The sequence below is a fragment of the Bactrocera oleae genome, chromosome X (assembly GCF_042242935.1).
Source record: "Bactrocera oleae isolate idBacOlea1 chromosome X, idBacOlea1, whole genome shotgun sequence".
Classification (NCBI taxonomy): Eukaryota; Metazoa; Arthropoda; class Insecta; order Diptera; family Tephritidae; genus Bactrocera; species Bactrocera oleae.
Window position 1 is genome coordinate 20,443,145 of NC_091541.1, and position 17,770 is coordinate 20,460,914.

The 17,770-nt window shown below is 36.8% G+C and overlaps 1 protein-coding gene across 9 annotated transcripts in view; it reads left to right on the forward strand.

Moving 5' to 3' along the window:
• The window catches only part of Dyrk3 (Dual-specificity tyrosine phosphorylation-regulated kinase 3), a 199,068-nt gene that overhangs the window by 35,126 nt on the left and 146,172 nt on the right, over positions 1–17,770 (forward strand). For 6 of the 9 annotated variants that reach the window (XM_070112475.1, XM_070112470.1, XM_070112468.1 and 3 more), the window contains exon 2: positions 14,409–14,485. The exons of the other annotated variants lie outside the window; for them this stretch is intronic. The gene's annotated coding sequence lies outside the window, so the exon portion shown is untranslated. The remainder of the gene's footprint in view (positions 1–14,408; positions 14,486–17,770) is intronic. 9 annotated transcript variants of the gene reach the window in all.

Below are 17,770 nucleotides of genomic sequence, written 5' to 3' on the forward strand. Positions count from 1 at the left end.
CTTCTACAAATGCGTGCAATTCCGAGATGGCATGAAGTCTCTGTCAACAATTTTTTCTGGCACAAGCCAATCTAGAGGATCAAATATTTTTCGCAAAATTTTGTTTCCATTCTAACCCCAAACACCGAATCCGTTTCCTCGATTTGAATAATTTACCTGAATAATTGGCCTTCTGTTTATATCCGCCACAGTTTCGGGTTTATTTGAAAACCATTTTCTCAAATGAGATCCTGAGCCCTGTGACTTTTATCAATTCCCCGTGTTTCATTATCTTTGTAGTATACATCATAATGCTGTCCCATATGCGACTGTTGTAATTTTAATTTTTTTTCTCTTCTCCAGCGGATTTTCTCCATAGAATATACTGGTATTCCTTATCTTTCTCTTTAACTTTTATTTTGGGTACCACAAATCGCTAATTTTCTTGATCCTTCGATTTAATCGGACACAATCCAACCCAGCATTGCTGCTTGTCCTACTTTTAATAAACCTTATTTCATTATCTTTTGAAACAAGTCAGTTCCAATTACTACATTAATGCAACCTGGTTTGTTTCCGCTAGTCAATTATTTTTCCATATATGTATATCCGTTATTTTCAAACTTTTCTCATTAAAAGTGGCTTGTTGCCGCTTTGAAACAAGTGTCTGATGATTTGTGTCCGAAAAATTTTGTATCTCTTTAGAACGGTGTTCTCGTACTCTCGAAGTATTGGAAAATAATACAATAGCTATCTGGAAAAATGTCTGTGTTTATTGATAAAATAGCAATCAGCAGATAAAAAACCAGCTGTTGGCCTCGCAAATATTGTAATATTAAAAAGTTTTGTCTTTTCCTTTTATACTGGTACTATACTGGTTTATCAATTATAATTTTAATGTACTAATTTAATTTGGCTGTGCGAAAAGGCTATTAGATTACGATATAGAATATATTGCAATAGCAACTCACCCCTGGTGTTTGTGTTAGTGGTTCCCCATATGGCGTGTCTTGCATTGGGACTTAGTAATGTTGATTCTGCATACACGATTTCAGACTCTCGCAACATGTTGCAACCGAGAGTAAGTTTTGTTCACCTTGTTTGTAACACCATAAACTAATCGAGACAGATATAGAGTTATATTATATATACAGGATGAAAAGTTTCTGCGTTCGAAATGAAAAAATACTGTTTTTGGTACGAAATATATTTTTTTATTCAATAAAATCTCCCTTAACTTTAATACACTTATTTCAATGGTCCTCCATTAATATTATGCCATCCCTATAATGACTTTCCGGAAGCTCTGTAAAATACCCGTCTACGACTGTAATACCTTCTACATTCGACGAAAAGCACTTTCCACGAAGAAATTGTTTCAGGTTTCTGAAGAGGTTGTAATCGCCGGGAGCCAAATCTGGTGAATACAGTGGATGCTCTAGTAATTCGTACTTTAATTCGTTGTAGGTGCATTGTCTTGATGAAAAATAATTTTTTTTGTGCTGCAAACCAGGTCTTTTCTAACGAATTTTTTCATCCAGTTGACCCAAAAGGCTGCAATAATCAGAGTTTGTTGTTTTATCTTTCTTCAGATAATCAATCATCAAAATTCCTTTTGCATCCCAAAAAACTGATGCCATAACCTTCATTGCTGATTGTTGTGACTTCACCTGCTTTGAAGCTGAAGGTGGTAGGATCACGGTGGTAGGTCCAAGTCTCATCCACAGTTATAAAACGACGCAAGAAATTTGTTTTCGATACATTTCTTTTTGAATTGTTAACGTGTGCGGCACTAACTTTCCAAACAGCTTTTTCATATGTAATTCTCCATGTAAAATATGAAGTACTCGTTTGTGTGAGATGCCTATGGCATTAGCAATGTCACGCTTAGTCATACTTGGATCTTCACTAACAATATTATGAACTTGCTCAATGATTTCTGGTGTGGTTGCGGTTTTTGTTCGTCCTTCGCGTGGATCGTCTTCAAGCCTAGTACGACCACGTTTAAATTCACCAGCCCAAAATTCAACGGTGCGTTTTGAATTGACAATTGTTCATAAAATCTTTTGTTTTTAAACCTTTCAAAACAAACAATCTAATCACTGCGCGATATTAAATTTTTCCATATTAAAAAAATACTATGACACGTCAACTTTAAATGGTTTGTAAACAAAGAACTAATTGACAGAATGATTTTTAACTTTGAGCACTACTCACTTTTCAACCAATATCTATAGTGTTGGGTCTAGCAGACTCTCCTGATGTTCATCTGATAAGAAATTAGCTACTTTAACAGTAAATTTCTTATTTTTTAGATTAGACTCCAATATTTTATACAATGCGAAAGGGAATTATAAGAATAAACTAATGTGTTAATTTCATATAAAAGACCTTCATGCCACACTTTATCGAATGCCTAATCTACATCAAGGAATATTGGGGAAGAAAACTATGTACACGTATCGTATGCCTTTCTAGTTCTAATTTGAAGCTGGTAGGTGCTATTTCTTGGTGAGACCAACCAAGCTGTATATTAAAGATCAGGTTGACGAGGCGAGTTGAAACCCTAGTGACTGTCTGTCCGTCCGTCTGTCTGTTCAAGCTAACAGCTTAAGACTTGAATAAGAATTAATTTATCGCAATGAAGCTTTGTTCACATGTTCCTTGGCACCCAAGGTTGATTGGAATTGCAAATGGACGTAATCGGAAGATTGCTACTCCACTAAACCAAAACTTTTAAAGTGCCATAACTAAGCTCCACAATAAGTATGATATAAAAATATTATTTGGTACAACGAATCACATTAGGCAGTGGACATCTGTGGTTTAAAATTTTTTTTTAAAAGTGGGCGTAGCCCCGCCGCTTAATGGGTTAAATATTAATATCTTCCAAACCGTTAAAATTAGGTCAACCAAATCAGCTCGGGACAAATATTTTCGGTATACCCTCCGTCAGTGTGAAAATGGGCGAAATCGGATAAAACCCCGCCCACTCCACATATAACGAAAATGTTTGACTAATTTCAACCAAATTTTGGTACTTAACGTTATTCTGCCATTCTCGAAGTCATCGCTAGTGGCGGTCTGATAAATAGCATAACCTGGCGACCTATGCTAATCCTCGCATCAAACCAACTCCCCATAATTACATGGTTCGAGAAACCTCCCGTCTTTATTTCTGTGAACAACCGCACCATTCCTAAATGAATGTTCTCAGTAAATTCTGTGAAGCCGACCCAGTTAGCTTTGTTAAAGCTAATAAAGGTGCGGTTGTCCACAGAAATAAAGTCGGGAAGTTTCTCGATCTAGATAATTTATCAGACCACCGCTAGCGATGGTAATATCAGGCGAGCTATTACAGGTGCCCATAATTCTGGTGGGAGCTTCGTCATTCATTGTGCAGAATGTCGATTCGTCAATCTGTTCCGCCAGCTCCATCCCCCTACGATCGTTTGACAGGCAGGAGTGCCAAAGATCATGGTGCGCGTTAAAGTCGCCTAGTACCAAACGGTTTTCCTTACGAAGTAGCGCACCTATGTTCGGGTGATATCCTGTTGGGCACCATGTAACTGGGGGATGTATATATTGAACATCTCGAACTCATCGCCTGACCGGACAGCTATACCCTGACATTCAAGGGTAGTGTCCCTACGGTCGATGTCACTATCGATTAAATGATATTGCGCGGTGTTATGTAGTATGAAGGCTATGCCTCCACCATTATCTCGCTCTGCAACCTGCACAACTCAGAAGATCTAAGCGGCTGTTTAACTTGGTTTCTTGGACCGCAGCTATCGTTGCGACTCCCGGCTCATATATGCAACTATCTCCTCGATCTTACTCTGGAGTCCGTTGCAGTTAAATTGTAGAATTTGCGTTTGTCGCGGGTGTCCGGTTGTGATCCTGGGGGTGAGGGAGGTACGTGTAGGTGGTGGTTGTTGCAGCTGTAATATCCGCATGGGCGGTTGTCGCACTGTGGTGTTGTTTGGCGACGCCGCTATATGGGATTGCGGGGGCAGACTCCTACAGCACGGGCCAACATGCGACGCACTCCACTCACGTGTGGTGCGCAGGCCGGAACATGACATAAAGTGACAGCAGCCAGTGCAAGAATTTCACTTGACTGATATGACGTTCCGGCGTATTACGGTCTGACCCACGGAACAGACTGTGCGAGGAACCAGAGTTGCTGAGTGGTTCTCACACGAGGATTGGAGCGGGATGAAGTTTGCGGTGCGGTGGTTGGTCAGACTGGGAGTCATGCTGTCTGTGTGAGCTCCTTAGGGCCGTGGAGGTTCTATCTTGACCACTCGAATGGAGTGGCGGCGCAGTGCGCGAACATGGTGCAGATTGCACAGCCGTTCACGGCACGACGACACAGACGTAACTTGTGGTCCACTCCCTATGAGTCTTAAGGCCTGAGCATGTCTTAAGATGGCTCCATCCATTGCATGTATTGCACCTAACCGAGGTGATCGATGCCAGCACGGGTCAAGAGGATACGGAGCAACCTTGCTGCTAGACGTTGCTCTAATGACGACAAACTTAAACTAGCACTTACCGATCCAAACAGGGTTAGATCGCCGAAATAACAGCCCTTGACCGGATAAAATCCGGGTCAATTCCGGTAACGTAGAACCAGCTTTTGTGGGATTTGCTATCGCCCCATGATATCCGACTATTTAATGCCTGAAATTGAAACTCGTGATCTCGGCGACATTTGGTTTCAACAAGACGACAACAAGACTTCCCACACATCGCATCAATCAATGGATTTATTGATAGAACTGTGGGGATATGCAAAGTCTAAAGTCTATGCGGACAATCCCACTTCGACTCAGGCTTTGGAGCAAAACATCACGCGTGTCATTCGCCAGTTACCAGTCGAAATGCTCGAACGAGTCATCGAAAATTGGACTCAACGGATGGACCATCTGAGACATAGCTGCGACCAACATTTGAAAGAGATAATCTTCAAAAAATAAATGCGAAAAAATGTTCTTTCGAGTGATAATAAACATTCCCAATTAAATTGAAATTTTCTGTGTTGTTTTTCTTTAAAAAAATGGAGAAGCTTGAAATGGACCACCCTATATTATTTATTAAGACAAATGGCGTCTCATATTTGGATGCTTACTGGGACCGGAAACTATGAATTGACATCACAAAAATTCAAGAGCAACTCCGTGAATCATTGACAAAAAGCATGATATGTTTCATGCTTTCACGAGATGTGATTTCAACACTGCAGGAAAATGTTTAATTTCAAAAAGCTTTTGGAAGCGTTGACTTAACCCCGGATATATTAGAGGGAATCCGAATATGTCAGACGAAATTGTGTTATATGGAATGAAGGCGTGGTTGTAGTCCGATTTCGGGCATTTTCACACTAACATAAGAAAGTCAGTAAAATGTTTTGTACAGAATGTGATTTTAATTGGTAGAGCAGCTCCCGAGATATGGTTTTTTTTACCTAAATATGGGTAGTCTCACGCCTATAAAGGTTTTTTTTATATCATCTTGAGTGCAAAATTTAGTGTGTCTGAGGCTTTCATTTATTGAGTTATCGCACTTTTAATAGCTTAGTGGCTCCCGATCTCATGTATTGTAGGTATAGAAGAATATTTAACCAAAATATCACCTTTGTTAAAATACATACAGTCTGCCGTCCACTGGCTCTTAGACTATGAATGAAATCGGTCTAGACCGTGCTCTAAGCCCCTTATCCCTAATATAATGATTTCCGTATAGCTGGTCGATTTATTCCTCATATACCCAATGTATGAGATTTAGCCTTTAGTTGAGTTTATATCACATATTTCTTATTCGAGTTAACTAGGTTGATTTTATATAAATATCCTGGATATGAAGCAGAATAAAGTAATAAGGCTAAGTGAGTCTACGACTTAAAATATAAAATATAATCAAATATGATACCAAATGAGTGTAATCCCTTAAATTTTTTGTCGAATAATGAATCCTATCGCATCATTCCTTAATATAAAGTTTTGCTCACACCGGTGAAATACCTTCGGCTTTGATTCTGATGATGATGTGAGAAATACATCCTATTTATACTGATAATGCTGAATTGTGTAAACTCATTTCTTCCCCATTAATAATTTCTAGAATTTTGAGTCTATGTAGAATTTGAATCCGGCAGAAGTGGGTCATCCAGCTAGTGTTGCCAGTTGAGAAAATCTTTGGGTACAAAACTGCCTACCAAATTTTTCGAAAAAATAAGTACATACATGTAAACCTTAGAGATCAATAAAATTTAGCTACATGCACACCCTTCCTTTAAAACCAATCTAATATTTTTAACCACTCATTACGAAATTTTTGCTTTGAAGGTGAGGCGACTATTCATCACTACAAAAGATTGTCAAGTTGTCAAAATTCTAAGGTAAGAAAAATGAAGCAGGACATTAATAGCGACCATATTAACGAATTGGACGAAGGAGTACAGGCTGGATATTGATATCATAGTCGTTGCCGTTAAAATTCAGACTGTCAACAGCCCTAAAATTTTAGGTGTTAAATTTGACAATCTGTGCTCCTTCACTCCTCATACGACTGCGATAACTGCCAAAGTATAGAGCCGCAAAATATCCTCAAGTAGCTAGCCGGCAGCTAATGGGGAAATGATAAAGAAACGTTGTTGGCAGCATAAAAAAGGCCCACATGCTTCCGGTTAAGGAACATATTGAACTCCTCTACTCCTTAAATCGGAGCCATCTCCCAGGAATATCTAGAGGTATTTCCTCGATTACCACGACGACATCAACACTACGCCCACCAAATTTCGGACGCAACAAATTTTAGACGAAGAGCTCGAGTTCCCCCAAGAATCTAGAGTGACTCTTGCCCAACTTTCTCCTGGATGCTGTAGCAAGTAAACTCCTACTTATCCAAAATCGACACCGGCATACTAAATATATGTCCCTCTCTCTATGGTCTGATCCCGTCGAAACAACAGGTTTCCTGTGCCTACTGTTAGATAATTTCGATGACAATCAACCCGAACCTTGTCATCTAAGCAAGTAAGGTGGCAACACTTCAAGCTCTTAAGCTGTAATTTTTTGGCTGTGTACTTTTGTGTTTTTATTTCACAAAATTCTTCAAATTTAATTGATTTTTTTACTGTTTTAATACAATTTTTGGTGATTTAACTCTCAGTTGCAAGATAAGTATTAAATGTTCTTAAGTTTTGTGCAGTATTAAAAAGTTTAAACTTTCAAATTTTTGGTGCCGAGTCAGCTTTTTGTTTCATTTTGTTTTATTTTATTCTATTTTCTCTCTTTATTTATCTTAGTTACTTCTTTATTCACAGCTGTGTTGCATTTAGCTTTTTATTTGTTACAGTGCTTCTAAAACTGCTCGCTATATTGCTTTTTCAAACTGTCTTGGTTTTAAACTTAGATAAAAAAATTGCTATAATTTTTGCGTTTGTTCTAAATTGAATTTATTATTATTAATATATTATTAACACACTAGTTTATTATATATCTATTAAATTTTGTTCTACTTACTCTTTTATTTGATCTTCATTCTTGTTGTTTATTATGTCTTGTAACTTCCCCAATTGTAATATTAAAGGCGAGTCAGATCGCTACGTTTCCTGCTGGCATTGTGATGGGCTTGCCCATAGTAAATGTGCTGGACTGACAGGTAGAATCTTAGATTCTATTCTCGACTGTAAAGGATTGCGTTGGTCCTGTTTAAATTGTAGATCTATTGAAATCGATCTATTAAAAGTTTATAGGGAGACACGCAATGACTTTAACGAAATCGGTCGTGATCTTGTAACCCTCACTGAAAAATTTAGGCACTATTAAAAATTGTTCAAATCTTTTAAGTGCCTGAATGATTCTTACGAACCCTCTAAACCTGCTCCTAAGCGTAAACGTCCTTCCCAAGAAGAAACACTTAGTTCTTCTGTACAGAAAAGAACGTCTCCTCCCAATGACCTAAAAAATCTCTCTTCTCCTCGCCCTCAAGGTGATAAGCCGTCAACTTCCAAAGAGCTCAATTTCCGAAAAGCTCTATCTAGTAGTAATAAGTGTCTCACAATTCCAGAGGCTGCCCCTAATAACTTAGTAGCATCAGTTAATAATTTGATAGTTATTCCACCTAAAAAGTCTATATTTATTTCACGACTTTGCCAAAGATACCTTGGTGGAGGACATTAAATCTTACATTTCGTCACGTTTAAAAATCGATGATATCAATATCCGTAAATTTAACTTCAATTATGATAGAAGTATATCATCGTTTAAAATAGACGTATCTCTTGAAACATTCAAAAAGATCTTAGATAGTTCATTCTGGCCGCCTGGGGCTTTTGTATGCGAATTTAAGCCTAATCTGAAGTCAAACTGAGGAAAACATTGTTAAATTACCAAAAGCAACCAAGATTGGTAAAAATTCGCTAAGCATTTATTATCAAAATGTTAGAGGTCTTAATACAAAATTAACCTTGTATTTAAATAGTTCCAATTTTAATTTCCATATAATTGGATTTACAACAACATTTTTGATAATGAGATTTTAAACAGCGAATTTCAAATTTTTAGATGTGATCGACTAAACAGAATCGGTGGAGGTGTTCTGTTTGCCGTGCATTCCTCTATTCCATCTGAAAATGTTCTTGTTTCAGGGACCGAATCAATTGAATTTAAACGTATTAATAGTGCTACCTCGATGGCAAATAATGCAGATTCAATAATTGCATTAGGAGATTTCAATTTATCGTGGGCTTCGTGGAAAGCTTTCGATGACTATATCGTACCGATTTGCAATCGGTCTGAACCAAATTAATTTGATTCCGAATAAATTTGGTAAATGCTTAGATTTAGTATAGGTTGATACCTCTTCAAAGTGTTCCGTTATTCAGAGTAATCTCTTTTGTTCTACCAGAGGATTCGTATCATCCTGCTTTGGAAATATCTGTCGAAATCATGAGCTATAATAATTATCAAACTTCGTGCTTCCGTAATCGGTTCAACTTTGCAAAAGCTAATTTTAAAAAGTTAAATACAGAACTTTCTACAATATCATGGCCTAATTATAATGGTGATATTGAATTGAGTGTCTCTCATTTTAATAACATTATTACGAGATTATTTGAAAAGTATGTTCCAATAGTAAAAGTAGAAGTCCGTGGTCGTCGAAAGAGTTACATAAATTGAAAAACAGAAAAACTCGAGGCTTTAAACATTTAAAAAAAACCGGTTCACTTGTCGACTATTCTAAATATTCCGAAAAAAGAGTGTTGTAAGTAATCCAAAATCCTTTTAGGATTTCGTCAACTCCAAACGAAGGATTTCCAAATTTCCGTCCGCGATGAAATACAAATCTACCGTTCCCACGACAGTCGGGTCTACGTAACCGGAACGGACCCGGATTTATTCCGGCCAAGGACTGTCAACTCGGCAGAATTCTGCCGCTACAACAACAACAACAACAAATCTATCATTTCAAGTGACAATGATATTATATCCAATATGTTTGCAGAATTTTTCAAGTCAAACTACTGTAATAATTCTTCTAAAACTTTTTCTTATCAGCACGTGCTGTGTTCGAATACTTTAATTAACGCCCCAATTATTTCTGAAGAAGACGTCCTACTTAATTTAAATAAGTTAAAACCATCTTTTAGTTATGGCCCAGACATGATACCCTCATGCTTCCTAAATAATAGTGCCAAATATATTTACTTGCCTTTGACAAGGATACTTAATTCCTCTCTTAAACACGGTATATTTCCTTCAATATGGAAACAGTCATTCATAATTCCTTTGCTTAAAAGTGGATTTAGATCCAACATTGAAAACTATAGAGGTATCGCAAAACTATCAGTTATACCTAAACTTTTTGAAGCTATCATCACTGACCATATATCCGATTTCTCCGTTAATTTCCTCATCTCAGCATGGATTTCGTAAAGGGAATTCGACTATGACAAACTTACTTGAATTTGTAAACCATATATCATTGGGTTTTAGGGAACATAAGCATACGGATGTTATATACACAGACTTTAGCAAAGCTTTCGATAAAGTAAATCTCTCGATTCTCATACATAAACTTGATCTGCTGGGCTTTCAGCCAAGATTCCTTCAATGGGTATCTTCCTATCTTTCTAATAGAACACAACGAGTGATATTTGAGGATACACCTTCAGATACAATTAATGTTTCTTTAGGTGTTCCGCAAGGCAGTCATCTTGGCCCGATTCTGTTCTTGTTGTTTATTAACGATATTTCTTCAGTAATAGAATTCTCAAAAATTGTATTATACGCTGACGATGTAAAGCTTTTTGAATCATACACTTTAACTGAGGAAAGGTGTCTGTTGCAAGCAGATTTAAACAATATGGTTGCACCTACCTATATTGAAATATGGCTCTGTTGTATGGAACCCTAGCTACCAAATCCATTCTGACAAGTTAAAAACAATTTTTACTTTTCGCCTTAGCGCATTTCCGATGGGATTCTAGGGTAAGTCTACCTCCATACACTAGTCGTTTAAAATTTATTAATCTACCTACACTTTCTAGTCGTAGGGAAATGCTTGGCATAATATTCTTAGTGAAAATTTTGAATGGAACAGTTTGCAGTTCTTTTCTCCTGTCTGAAATTAAATTTAATATCCCGGTTCGCCTTTCGAGGCAGTTCAGACCTTTACTACTAAAATCCTGTAGATCAAATTTTGAACAAAACGAGCCATTCCGCCGTATATGTCATGATTTTAATTCTCATTCCAGCACATTTGACTTATCTGACTCACTTTTCAAAATTAAAAAGACTTTATTATTTTCTCTTAATAAATGAAAATGTAACAATTTATTATATTGTAACTTTAAATCTTAGCTGTTGAAATTTGTTGCTGTAGCTGAGCAGTTTTAGATCTCAACACTTAAAAAACTCTCTTTCTGACTCGGCTAATTCCGCACGTATGCGGATTGCGCCCCTCGCGTCGGTTGGGCGGGAGGAGGGTAATCGTTGGGTTATTATTATTAAGCGGGACTAGATAATCGCTATAACAGCAACAATATCAATATGGAAGCTATTTTCATGGAATTAGGGAGAAATACTTTCGATTCCGTACTTCCCCAAGCCCCCATATCTTTTCGGGTTGACTTTATATAGTGTAGATATTGGTCAATATGTTCGTTATATGAATGAAACAGAATAGTTTTCTTGCCCATAATATGGTTTAATATTAAATATGAATAAAATTGGTTTCCTTAATATGTAATGATTTTTCCCTTCTGGTTGACCTTTGCACACTATTGAGTTTGAATATAAACGAGCCGACATCACCTATCAACTCATAAGAGACAATTGACTCATCAATCGGCATGTTTTGTTTATTACCTATTTTTACTATTTCTTATTATAGTATATAGAAATATCAAAACAAAGCAACTGCTCATCATTAGTTGCTCAAGCTTAATCGCCTACAGTAGTTTACTAGTTTTGGATTTTGAATACATTGAACAACTAGGAAAATATGTATAATTTAAAAAGTACGTGTGATACTCAGGGGGGCTGCCGTGGTAAAGCTATTGCACAGCATCTTTTATCAACTTATGCAATTATATTATAATAATTTATTTATTTTTTTTTTCTGTACTTTTTACCCCGCAAATCCGCAAACACAGAAAAAATTGACAAATTTGGCAACATAGTTTGACGATTTAAAATATTTTACAATTCAAAAATATTTTTCCATGGCTCGCAAAACCTGCGTCGATATATAATATATGCATGCTCATACATAAACATTTCGCATGAATCAATTACTGTACATATTTACATACATATTTTGCATGTAGACAGATATACAAACATTACGCGTGTTTATTTTCGTTACGGAATTTATTGATTCGGTCGCCGCGCTCAGAGCCTTAATAATAAAGCTACTAATATTAGGTTGGCCGTTATTTCCCTTCCGCTTTTTTGTCTTTTGAATTTCGCGGCTATGTACAAAGCGCTACAGAGCTCGTATCTGGCAACACTATACATAATTTGAAAGGTCTTGACATAACCTACAAAACAACGCTATGCATGATTAGTTTGGATATTGCGTTCAACAGTTATAGACGTGTAAACATGGAGTTCACTAACGCCGAAATTCGCGCTATTTTAAAGTTTTCCTTCGTTAAAGGCAAATCCGCTAGAGAAACGTTCCGTGAGATTAATGGTGTTTTGGGGGATGGTACTCTATCACTTCGAACCGCGGAGGAATGGTTTCGACGATTCAGAGCCGGTGAAAACGACACCATGGATAAGCCAGCCGGCGGAAGACCTGTGACGACAAATACCGATCAAATCATGGAATACATCGAGTTAGACCGGCATATGGCATCTCGTGACATCGCCCAGGAGATGGGAGTTAGTCACCAAACCATTTTGAACCATCTGCAGAAGGCTGGATACAAAAAAAAGTTTGATGTTTGGGTGCCGCATAATTTGACGCAAAAAAACCTTCTGGACCGAATCAACGCCTGCGATATGCTGCTTAAACGGAACGAACTCGTCCCATTCTTGAAGCGGATGGTGACTGGCGACGAAAAATGGATCACATACGACAATATCAAGCGAAAACGGTCGTGGTCGAAGGCCGGTGAATCGTCCCAAACAGTGGCCACGCCGGGATTGACGGCCAGGAAGGGTTTGCTGTGTGTTTGGTGGGATTGGAAGGGAATCATCCATTATGAGCTGCTCCCATATGGCCAGACGCTTGATTCTACCATCTACTGCGAACAACTGGACCGCTTTAAGCAGGCGATCGACCAGAAGCGTCCAGAATTGGCCAACAGGAAGGGTGTAGTGTTCCACCAGGACAACGCCAGACCACACACTTCGTTGATGACTCGTCAGAAGCTACGGGAGCTCGGATGGGAGGTTTTATCGCATCCACCATATAGCCCGGACGTAGCGCCAAGTGATTACCACCTGTTCCTGTCCATGGCGAATGCCCTTGGTGGTGTGAAGTTGAACTCAAAAGAGGCTTGTGAAAAGTGGCTGTCCGAATTCTTCGCAAATAAGGAGGGGGGCTTCTACGAGGAAGGTATTATGAAGTTGCCGTCTAGATGGAAACAGATCATCGAACAAAACGGCGCATATTTTAACTAAATCCGATCACTGTAACACTTTTTATAAAGCATTGAATGAAGAGCAAAAAAGCGGAAGGGAAATAACGGCCAACCTTATATTATGACTCCGAATATTGAATAATTTATTTTCCTTATTAAAATTTTTATTAAATTCCACATTTTTATTAGCCATTAAAAAAATTGTATCTTAAATGTTATTATTTTTTTATTCACCTTGCTGTCTTTTCAATTGATTTGTTCCGCTTGAGATATCCGAAAGATATGCCTAAGAGCATGCAAAAATTTTACGCATACTTTGTATTCAAGTAAAGTTTTACCCGCAAACGATTTAAAATATTTTACAATTCAAAAATATTTTTTCATGGCTCGCAAAATCTGGGTCGATATGTAAAATATATTTTGCATGAATCAATTAGTGTACATATTTACATACATATGTTGCATGTAGACAGATATACAAACATTACGCGTGTTTATTTTCGTTACGGAATTTCTTGATCGAAATTGAAAAAAATCTAAAAGTTTCACACAATAATCGAAAGACGCGATTAGAATTTGTCAGACTGCTTAGGGATTTCCCTCTTTCCTTCTGGAATTCTGTATTTTGAAGCGACAAATCTACGAAGCATGGTCTCGGCCCTATTGTGCAGATAACGGGCAAGATAGATTCTGTAGCATACCAGAAGTTGCTTGAAAATTATCTCGTACCGTTTTTAGAAGACTTACTGTTATCTGTATACACCACCGCAGTTTTCCAACAGGAAAATGCCATAAGTCGAGGTCTGTAATTCAGTGGCTTCAAAACCAGGCAATTCCATTGCTGAATTTGCTTGCCCAGAGTTCAGACTTCAATCCAATTGAATATCTGTGGGCAATAATAAAAAGGAGAGTCATGGCACTGCAACTGAAGGCAGTGCACGATTTATGGGCAGTTATTCAACAGGAATGTCAAAAAATGATATCTGCGTGGATTTGGTGTCATCTATGCCGAGAAGATGTACATCCGTAATTTCCCAAAATGGGTACCCAACTAAATATTTAGGAAATATAAACTCATACGTTTTTTTTTTAAATTACAATACTTACAAAATTTTATTAAATTTTTTCAGATGTGATGATCTCTTGATCGAACTGCTTCTAAATTTGTTTTACGTTATATTGATTTTTTTGTGCTTCTATTTGTTTTTTTTTTTCTAATTACTAATTTGTTTTCATTCAACATTATTTAATAAACGTTACTGAATACCTATAATTTAACTCCTTCTTGATATTATTTTTTTCTTTAATTTTCTCTTAATTTTAGTGGACATGGCAGGGTGTGCTAATTAGCGTACCCTGTATGTATAAATGATCACGCTGACGAGACGAGTTGAAATCCGGGTGAGCGACTATCCGCCTTGGCAAAAAAGTAAGGAAGAGATTGTAAATATATTTAATCGGGCCATGCCACGCCTAAAAAACTCCATTAATCGAAAACCTATAAAATGCCGTAACTAAGCATTAAATTAAGATATAAAACTATAATAACAGATGATTGCAGTAGCAAGGAGCACCCGTGGGCATGACCTCGCCCTCTAATAGGTTTAATGTACATACACATAGCCAATAAAGTCTGCGTTCACCCGACACATTTTTTTAAGTGAAGTAAAAGCACAATGTAAATAGGTAATTCAGTTCAAATTTTCTGCATGTATTTCTTCTTTATATTCTTAAGTTCAAAATGCAAAAACAAAAATGTATATTCCTATTTTAATTTTTGTGATAACGGGTTTTTAGTGTAAGAACAAGTAAACATAGCCACCATTAAGTCTGCGTTCAGTTAACTTGAATTGGAAATACCGTTACTTCTCATGAATTTGTTCGTTCTTTTTGCGTAGATTCTATTGTGTTTTAATATAATTAGTTAAAAGAGCTCGTGATGCGTTTTAATAATATTAAAAAAAATGGAAACCAAAGGAAAAGAAATTAGTCTGTCGGAAAGAAAAATTATCACTAAGTTGTGGAAAGATGGCGAAAGTGTCAGAAAAATTGGGCACACTATTGGAAGAATGTATTCTTCTGTCTAGCGCGTCGTAAACAATTAAAAAAAAACGGAATTTTAACGTCAAAACCGCGATCTGGCCGTCCTAAAATATTATCAGCCCGGGAAGAACGGAAAATAATAAATATGGTGAAAGGTAATCCTCGAATTACGTTCACAAAGATTATTGAAAACGTAAATATAACCATTAAAAAAAAAATTTGTGCCGAAACTGCTAGAAAATTTTTTTTTTTGGATATCATGGTAGAGTCGTTCGAAAGAAACCATATATGTATTTCACTTGTAAACAGGCGAAAGCGAATTGAATTTGCTCATATTTATATAAATAGGTCGCCGAAATTCTGGAGATAAGTAATATTTTCGGTCTACAATTGTGTGACGCAAGTCAGGAACTGCCCTAGAAAAGCAAAATCTTGTTGGTACAGTTAAACACGGAGGTGGCGGAATTATAGTGTGGGGTTGCATGGCGGCTGGTGGCGTGGGTCAGCTTGAGTTTATTGAATCCGCAATGGACAAATGGGGTTCTTTGAACATTTTAAAAACAATTTGAAACAAAGTGCAGAGAATCTTGGATTATCTTCGACGTTTTGGTTCCAACAACATAATGACCCGAAGCATACTGCGGAAATAGTTTGACTTTAGCTCTTGTACAATGCTCCTAGACAACTTAAACCGCCCCCTCAATCACCTGACCTCAATCCTATTGAGCAACAATGGGATCTGTTGGAAAAAAGAATTCGTCAGCATACAATAACAAGTAAAGAGGCTATTCGAAGTGTTATAAAAGAAGAATGGTCCCAGATTACAGCTGAGGAAACAGATAAGTTGGTAAGATCAATCCCAAATCGATTAAGCGAGATTTTAAAACAACGCGGCTATCCAACAAAATATTGAATTTAATTTTTCTTTATCATTTTTAATACTTTTGTAACTAATTTTAAAGCTGAACGCAGACTTAATGGTGTCTATGTTTACTTCTCCTTACACTAAATTCCCGTTATCACAAAAATGAAAAAAGGAATATACATTTTTGTTTTTGCATTTTGAACTTAAAAATATAAAGAAGAAATACATGTAGAAAATTTGAACTGAAATACCTATTTACATTGTGTTTCTACTTCACTTAAAAATAGTGTCGGGTGAACGCAGACTTTATTGGCTATGTGTATCTCCTAAGCCACTAAAGCTATAATAACAAAATTCGCGTAAGACTAAGACTGTTAAACGGATTAAATCGGATGATAATCCCGACCATTACCCAATCAACGGTTCTGTTAAAAACTACTAAAAGCATGATAAATCAATAAATAAATGCGGCAGAGACGTTAAATTTTATATCCCATATGGCGAGAGGGTTTTATAGAAGCCGGGGTCAAAATTTTACGATGGGCGTGACACCGCCCACATTAGGGGAAAATTCATATATCAGGACCTACTCGACCGATATCGACCAAGTTTGGTATGTTATATTACTTATCCTGACATTTCTACATAACACTGCGAAAATGGGTGAAAGCAGAAAAAAATGCCTACTTCCCATATAACAAACCTTTAAATTCCATATGATTCTTTCACTTTCCAATATACAAATCAAGAACCAATGAATGTATCCGAATAAAACTTTGATCAAATAGTGCTCTCAAGGTATTTCATCTTACGTCCAAAAATTGTCGAAATCGGGTTATAACTTTCCAAGCAGACATACGCCAAATATGTGGACCTCAGTGCGTATGGCAGACTTTTTGTCGAAAATATCGGTCAATCTGTGATATATACTTATGAGTTCGAGAAAAATGTGTCTTTGATAATAATACACCCTTGTGTAAAAAATGGGTTGAATCGGGTCAATACTTCTGTTCAAATATCATTGAACATGCTTATTATGGATATCATTATTATCAGTACAAAGCGTACATACATATATAAACGAACACATACAATTATATGCATTTACATTGCAATATAACTATAATTCTGTGCACTTGAAAACAACACTAAGGCATCGTAAACTAAGTTCTTATGTACACAAAAATATAAACTCATATCAAATAAAATACCATATATATATATACACGCACATGCATTAAGTTGTACATTGAAAACAACGCCATGTCGTGTAACAATATATCCGAACATACACATATCCATATACGGTTGGTTACTTAAGATTAAGGTTGGGCACGACCAAAACCAAACGGCTCTCACAAAATGACATTATGTTAGTATGTTTACAGTGTGACAAAGCGAATCAGTAGGTCTATGGTTCTGAATATGTGCACGTGCAAATGAATGTATCAGAAATATTATTTCAGGTTGAGTGGCAATTAGTTTATAGTTGGACAACTTGGCATTTAAAAAAGTGACTATTTGATATTTTATCGAGTAATAATTAGTTTAATATCATACGTAAAATATGGACCTCTGTCCGCATCGACACATTTAGTCAAGTGCTAATTGCAGACTGTCTTTATCGGCCCTTTTGCTGGAAACAGTCCCCGACGTTCCGTACTTATAGCCCGTATTAAACAAAATTTGTCAAAAGTCATGCCCGTAGTGGCAATGTAGAAATTAGTTGTTTGTTTTCTTGTGTTTTCATTTCACCAATGTTGCCATTACTCAATTTG